This window comes from Panthera uncia, chromosome D1 (assembly GCF_023721935.1).
Source record: "Panthera uncia isolate 11264 chromosome D1, Puncia_PCG_1.0, whole genome shotgun sequence".
In the NCBI taxonomy this organism is placed as follows: Eukaryota; Metazoa; Chordata; class Mammalia; order Carnivora; family Felidae; genus Panthera; species Panthera uncia.
The window spans coordinates 69,675,125-69,682,472 of record NC_064808.1 but is presented as its reverse complement, the minus strand read 5'-3'; the positions used below and the strand labels follow the sequence as shown (position 1 = coordinate 69,682,472).

General features: G+C 36.1%; 2 pseudogenes; both read right to left on the bottom strand.

Annotated features, from left to right (window-relative positions):
* Nucleotides 1-2,163: 2,163 nt before the first annotated feature.
* On the bottom strand, nt 2,164-2,274 carry LOC125917607 (uncharacterized; annotated as a pseudogene).
* A 146-nt stretch (nt 2,275-2,420) lies between these two features.
* Nucleotides 2,421-2,518, bottom strand: LOC125917598 (uncharacterized; annotated as a pseudogene).
* Nucleotides 2,519-7,348: the final 4,830 nt, after the last annotated feature.

Sequence of the window (7,348 nt, the reverse complement as noted above, 5' to 3'; positions counted from 1 at the left end):
GTCTCCCTCTCTCTCTGCCCCTCCCCCGCTCACACTTGCATGCATGCGCTCACTCTCTCTCTCTCAAAAATAAACATTTTTAAAAAATAAATAAGTAAACAAATTAGTTCATTTCATTCTTATAACAGCCCTGTGGGGTGGGTACCATTATTATCATCATCTAAGATGTAAGGAAACAGGGACACAAAAAAGTTACGGAATTTCCTAAGTTCACACAGCTAGAAAGTATTAGAGCTGAGATGTGAGCAGAGTATGGTTCAGGAGTCCCATGTACTTAACCATTATTGCAGGTCACCCTGGTGCAATGCCTGCCATCCGATGTGCCACACGAACTCTCTAGGCAGCTTTCCCACGTAGAGGAAAGGACTTGAGAGAAACAGAGGAACAAACCTACAGGGAAAATCCATGTGGTCTCTATTTAGCTGAGTCCCTTGTTCATACCTATGAATTTGTCTAACCAAGAATCATCAAACATCATCAAACATTTGAGGAGATGCAACAGCTAGCGAGAGAAAAGATGAATAAATGGAACAACTGATGGGGCACCTGGGTGGCTCAGTTGGCTAAGCAACCAGCTGTAGCTCAGGTCATGGTCTTGCAGTTCGTGGGTTCAAGCCCCGCATCAGTCTCTGTGCTGACGGCTCACAGCCTGGAACCTGCCTCAGATTCTGTGTCTCCCTCTCTCTCTGCTCCTCCCCCGCTTGTGCTGTCTCTCTCAAAAAAATAAATACACATTAAAAATTAAACAAAAAACAAAAAACAACGGAACAACTGATAACAAAAAAATAAAAACAAAACAAAGAACCAGAGACATTTTAAGGAACAAAAGAGAACTTTAAAAATTATACTGATTACACTTAGGGAAATAATAGAGAATGTGCTATCAATAAAAGGTAAATACTGCAATGGAAGAAAAATAATTACATAAAACTAAAGTTTTTTGGAAATTTCAAACATGATTCCTAATATTTATAAAAGTCCATAGAGTGGCTGAATAATACAACAGATTTTGTTTAAATCAAATTATTCATCCTAAATGACAGAACGATGAACTTTCTCAGAATATGGAAAAAATGATTGAAATTAAGGAATACAAAAGATCAAGGCAAGCATTCCTACATCTATTAAATAGAAATTCTGGAATAAAAGAACACAGAAATTTTAAGAGAAAAATGATAAAATTACAAAATAATAAATTCCAATAATCTTAAACCATTTTTTATATTAAGGATTTGCTAACTATCAAATAGAATGGGATAAAAATATTTAAACATAGAAATATTTTGGCAAAATTTCTGAATGTGAAAGGAAATTATGTAAGCTTTCAGAATGGAAAAAAATAAGCAATTGCTTCCAAAGGAATAAGAACTCATATTGGTATCACATTTGGCTATCACCCATGACAAGGTTGATGATAATGGGGCATTGCCTTCAAAATTCAGAGTTAAATGATCTTTTTTTTAAGTGTCCCTATTTTAAGAGAGAGAGAGCACGCATGCAGGAGTGGGGGAGCAGCAGAGAGAGAGGGAGAGAGAGAACTCAAAGCAGAGTCCGTGCCATCAGTGCAGAGCCTGATGTGGGGCTCAATCCCACAAATTGTGAGATCATGACCTGAGCCAAAACCAAGAATCAGGCACTTAACCAGCTGAACCACCCAGGAGCCTCCAGAGTTAAATGATCTTCAACTCGTAATTCCAAATCCATACAGTTGTCAGTTAAAAAAATAATAATAATAAAATTTAAACAGACTCAGGTATTTTGTATCTCATAGGTACTTATTTCAAAAAATTTTCTTGAATATATATTTGAACAAAATGGTAAATGCATCCATGATATAAAAAGATATTTAATACAAGGTCAGTAGGAACTAAAGTAGAAGACTAAATATTTAAAACCGGAGATGACAATGTGCAGGCAGGCCTAGAAAGCAATAGATCCAAACTAGACCAAAAAGTGAATTCGTAAAGTTTGTCTACAAGAAGAGAGGGTTTTTTTTTTTTTAATTTTCCACAATTCATTTAATGGCAATTGATAATCATTAAATTAGCAGTGGTTATCTGAAAAAAATGTATTGCATTAACTGTGCTGTCATTTCTCAAGAATGATCAGATACCTAGAGTCACAGATATTTCCCACATAAGATGCATCATAAAAATAGACTTGGTTTATCACCAGCATTAAAAAATCAGACTAGGGAAAGAAGTAGGTCTGGGGACACATTCATGGTCTTTTTTTTTTTTTAATGTTTATTTATTTTTGAGAGAGAGACAGAGTGTGAGTGGGGGAGGGGCAGAGAGAGAGGGAGACATAGAATCTGAAACAGGCTCCAGGCTCTGTCAGCACAAAGCCCAATGTGGGGCACATGTGAGACTCATGGACCGTGAAATCATGACTTGAGCTGAAGTCGGATGCACAACTGACTGAGCCACCCAAGCGCCCCCACATTCATGGTCTTAATATAGTGAATATTTAGCCTGCCCTGATTATTACAAAATCAGAACAGCAAAAATATTTGCAGGAATAAAGTAGGTTTACTCAATAGATTAGGTGATTAGAAAAATAAAGATCTTCATTTGTCTCCTTTATCAACAAGAAACAAAGAGAACCCTGGAAACATTAAAATTCAAAAAAAAAAAACTAAAAAGTAATAAAATTTTGTATCTAATATGAAATAAGCTGAAAGGTGGAATAATTTTGAGCAAATACTTAAGTATAAAGAGAAGAGAATTCTCTTTAGCTAGGCATGTAGTAAACTCTTACCTGAATGCCAAGATTTCATGAAATGGAATTGAATTTCTTTTGTGAAATCACAGTATTGTTTATTTAGAGATATATTTTACCTTTTCATAATATTGTTTTCATTAGTTACTTATCTTTAGAATGGATAGTAGGCTAAATATTCAAGACAGTTAACGTTAGTTACAGAACATGAATGTTGTAAATCATGGAAGCTTGAAAATGGCTACTTTGTGTCATAACTGATAAAAGTCAGACACAGGAGAAGCAGAAGGGAGAACCTATGTGTTAGTTGACTTCCTCTTCTTACATAGCAAGGAATTAGTAGACACTGTTTGAAAATTATGGGCTAAAAGGAGAGCTGTATATGGTTTTACAGTTAAGAAAATAACTCCAAGAAGGGCAAAAAATTGTAAAAGCAATAGGCCCCTGGGTGGCTCAGTCGGTTAAGTGTTCTACTTCAGCTTAGGTCATGATCTCATGGTTTGTGAGTTCTGACCCCGCATAGGGCTCTGTGCTGACAGCTCAGAGCCTGGAGCCTGCTTCGGATTCTAGGTATCCCTAGGTTTCTGCCCCTCCCCCACTCACACTCTGTCTCTCTCTTTCTCTCACTCAAAAACAAATAAACTTTAAAAAATTATACAAAAATGAGGCATGGAAAAGAGAGGAAAATAGAGGTCGTAGGTAATGTAACTGTGCTAAATTTCAGCTACAATGGAAAGATGCCTAGTGATAGCACCCAACTGACAAAATAATAGCGACACAAAAAGATAAAAGGTGTAATAATGTTTAAGTTTGTGGTTGTAAACATAACATTAATTTTTAAAAACTTATATCAGAAGTAGGGTAGTGTGCCCTGCTAGAAAGTGGGGTGGAGGGAAGAACAGAAAGCATTTTAATCTTACTTATACCCCTTTCTACTATTTGAAGTTGTAAATCAGGAACACATATTATTACTATAACAGCAAAATTAAAAGAGAAAAAATTATAAAATGTATGTGTACATATACACACATCTGTCTATGCATGTATGTACACATGTTCATAGATACATATACGTGAATGTATGTGCATATGTATATACACATTCATACTTTCAGATTTTTCTCCTTTGAGAGTGTTTGTAAAACTCCTATAGGTACCTATTGTCAGACATCTAATGCTGTCTTTAATTAAGATATGTATGCTTTCTGCTTATGCAATCCTGCATCATCAGTGCCCGTACTTCTCCCTAAGGGTGAAGCAAATTCTAGGGATAATAAATATATATGGTACAATAATTTATAATCTCTATTAGAGACACAAAGTTAATCTCATTACTCTAAGGATGGATCATATATTCAGTTTCAAGAACTTTATTATTTTCTCATTGATCATTAGGGCTTAAAATACACAATTTCTCATGGAAAAAGCTGAACTGTCACCCATCCAGAGGATTTCTTGCGCACTGGTTGCTGTTCTAAAGAGTATTTAAATCACTCTGTAGAACACATTTTGAGGGTAATTACTTTAAGATGCTAAAATCCCACAGCACAGAAATTTGGCCAGATCATGATACAAACTTACAAAAACTGTGCGGCTTAGAGGAGGCCAAACTATTTGATCAGAATATTCCCTTGCCTCATCCAAACTATTCCAGGAGGTAACTTGGATAAAGCGTGTGTGTGTGTGTGTGTGTGTGTGTGTGTGTGTGTGTATCTTTTAATATGTAAATATATGCATACATACATATAACATTTTCTTTATCCAGTCATCCACTGAAGGACATTTAGGTTGTTTCCATATCTTAGCTATTTTGAGTAATGCTACATCAAACATGGGAATGCATATATCTCTTGAAGATGGTGATTTCAGCTCCTTTGGATATATACCCAGGAGTGGAGTGGGATTACTAGATCATAGGTAGTTCAATTTTTAATATTTTTGAGGAACTTTCATACTGTTTTCCGTAATGGCTGTACCAATTTATATCCCCCCCTTCCAATGGTATGTAAAATTTCCCTTTTCTCTTCATCTGCACCATCACTTGTTTTCTTGTCTTTTTGATAGTAGCCCTCTTTATAGGTGTGAGGCAATGTCTCATTGTGGTTTTCATTTGCATTTCCCTGATGATTAGTAATGTTGAATACCTTTTCATATACTTATTAGCCATCCGTATATCTTCTTTGAAAAAATCTCTATTCAGGTCCTTTGCCCAGTTTTTTCAATTGGATTGTTTGTTTTTTGTTTTGTTTTATTTTGTTGCTGTTGAGTTGTATGAGTTCTCTATATATTTTGGATATTAACTCTTATCAGATATATGGTTTGTGAATATTTTTCCCCATTCTGTAATTTGCCTTTTCAATTTATTGTTTCTTTTGCTGTACAGAGTTCTTTAGTTTAATGTGGTCCCACTTGTTTATTTTCATTTTTGTAGCCTGTGCTTTTAGTGTGTTATCAAAGAAATAATACCTAGGACCAATGTCTAGGATATTTTTTCTTTCTAGAAGTTTTATAGTTTCAGGCCTTATGTTTAAGTCTTTGATCCATTTTGAGGGTTTTTTTTTTCTGAGTGGTATAAGACAGTGTTCAAGTTTCATTCTTTCACGTGTGTACATTCAGTTTTCCCAGCATGCTTTGGGAGATATTACGGTACCTTATTTCAAGATATAGTACAAAATTGTAGCAATCAGGAAAGTATGGCAGTGACATAAAAACAAGTACATAGACCCATGGAACAGACAGAAAGCCCAGAGATAAACCCAAGAAGATACAATCAACTAATTTTTGACAAGGGCTAAAGAACACACACTGGGGAAAGGACTGCTTCTTTAATAAATGGTAGTGGGGAATCTGGTAACACCTTCTTCATGAAACCTTTCTATATCATCACAATTCACATGTATTTATGCAATCAGTCATGAGTGCCATGAAAGAACATTGTTTACTCAGCACTAATTATTTGTCAGGGAGTAAGATACACATATAAATAAAAGCTACAGACCTTGTCCCATAGTCTAGTGACCAAAACAGACATGCAGGGCAGTCTATACATAACACAGTAGAGAAAATAAAGTGCTCTTGATGGAGGGAAGTATAGAATGCTTTAGGAACACAGAGAGATATTCAACCCAGTCTAGTGAGAAAGGAGAAATGTACTAGTCAGGATTCTAGGAGGAATATCTGAATTCAGTTGTAAAAGACGAGTGAGAGTCAGTCAGGCAAAGAAGAGTGCAGTTTTCTAGGCAGAGGACACCAATAAAACGTATTCACTGTACTACTGATTTGCATGGTTTTTTAATTTGTGTTTCTTAAGATTCCTTGGCCACTTGTAGAGAATGGGTGAGCAAGTCAAAGCTGGAAGCAGAGAACCACATGGAGGCTTTTTGCAGTAATCTGTGTGAGAAGATTATGGCTTGGACCATGGTTGCAGAAGAAATAAAAAGACTAGGAGGGATTTGTGATATATTTTGGAAGAAGAAATAGCATAAATAGGTGATGGTTGTTTGCTGGGAAGTGAAGGAAAAATAGGAACAAAAAATCATTCCCATCAACCAGATTAACAGTGTTTTTTGTTTTTGTTTTTGTTTTAACTGAGAAAGGGCAGTTTACTGAACAACGTGTTTGGCATGAGAGAGATAATTAATAATGTGGTATTTTCATATATTTCGTATCTCTAATAAGTAAAACAGAACCCTTAAGAGTCCTAAATATGGCATGTTGTTAAAACAGTAACTCTTTTAGGGTTTAGGGAATAGTACTAAAGAAATTAACTTCATTTAGGTTATGTAACTTAGTATCAGTTATATAGTTAAGTATAGAGGGAATTCATGGTCATAAATAAATCAGGAGTACAGGGACAATTTCAACCAGGGTACATGGTTTTGCCTGAAACAGCCTTTGTTCTGCTGGAATGGTGGAGACAGAAGTTGAGAGAGGGCAATGAGGGTATCCATGCCTCTGCTTCCTGGAAGTGCCATAAGCCTGCTTGAAACTCCTTGAATGGCTTTCTTTGCTCTTAGTAGAAGCTGCAAACTTCTCTCAGACCTCACACAACACCCCAGCCATATTGATCCTTTTTCTGTTTCTTGAATAAGCCCCTCTTCATGACTCTGCAATTGCTATTTCCCCTGCTGTGAGTGCTCCTCATCCAGCTCTTTGCTGGTTTGGCTCAGTCCCATCTTGTAGGTTTCAACACAAATGCTCACTCTTCAGATCAGGTTTCCTTTAGCATTCTAGCCAACCTCGACAAGTTGTTTCTGTGTATCGTGGTGCTATCACAGTCTACGTGTTCATTTTTCATTGTTCCCAGAATGTAAGCTCCATGAAGGCAAGCTTTGGCTATCTTCTTCACTGTAGTTCGAGACCAGGCAGAAAAGGTGATGAATAAGCTTTTATTATGTGTCTGAAAGATAAAGATTAAATATTACAAAGCAAATCAGAGGTACACTTAATATATCCTTTGATGATTTCTTCTGCTTAGAAAGCTCTTTCCATTCTTCTTTGCATGATTAACCCACATTGTTCCTCACAAATGAATTCAGATATTACTTCTAAAAATCTCTAGTTACTTTTTCTCCCCTCTTGTTAGACCAGGTTACATGCCCCTTTGTGTTCCTGGAGCATTCCATGT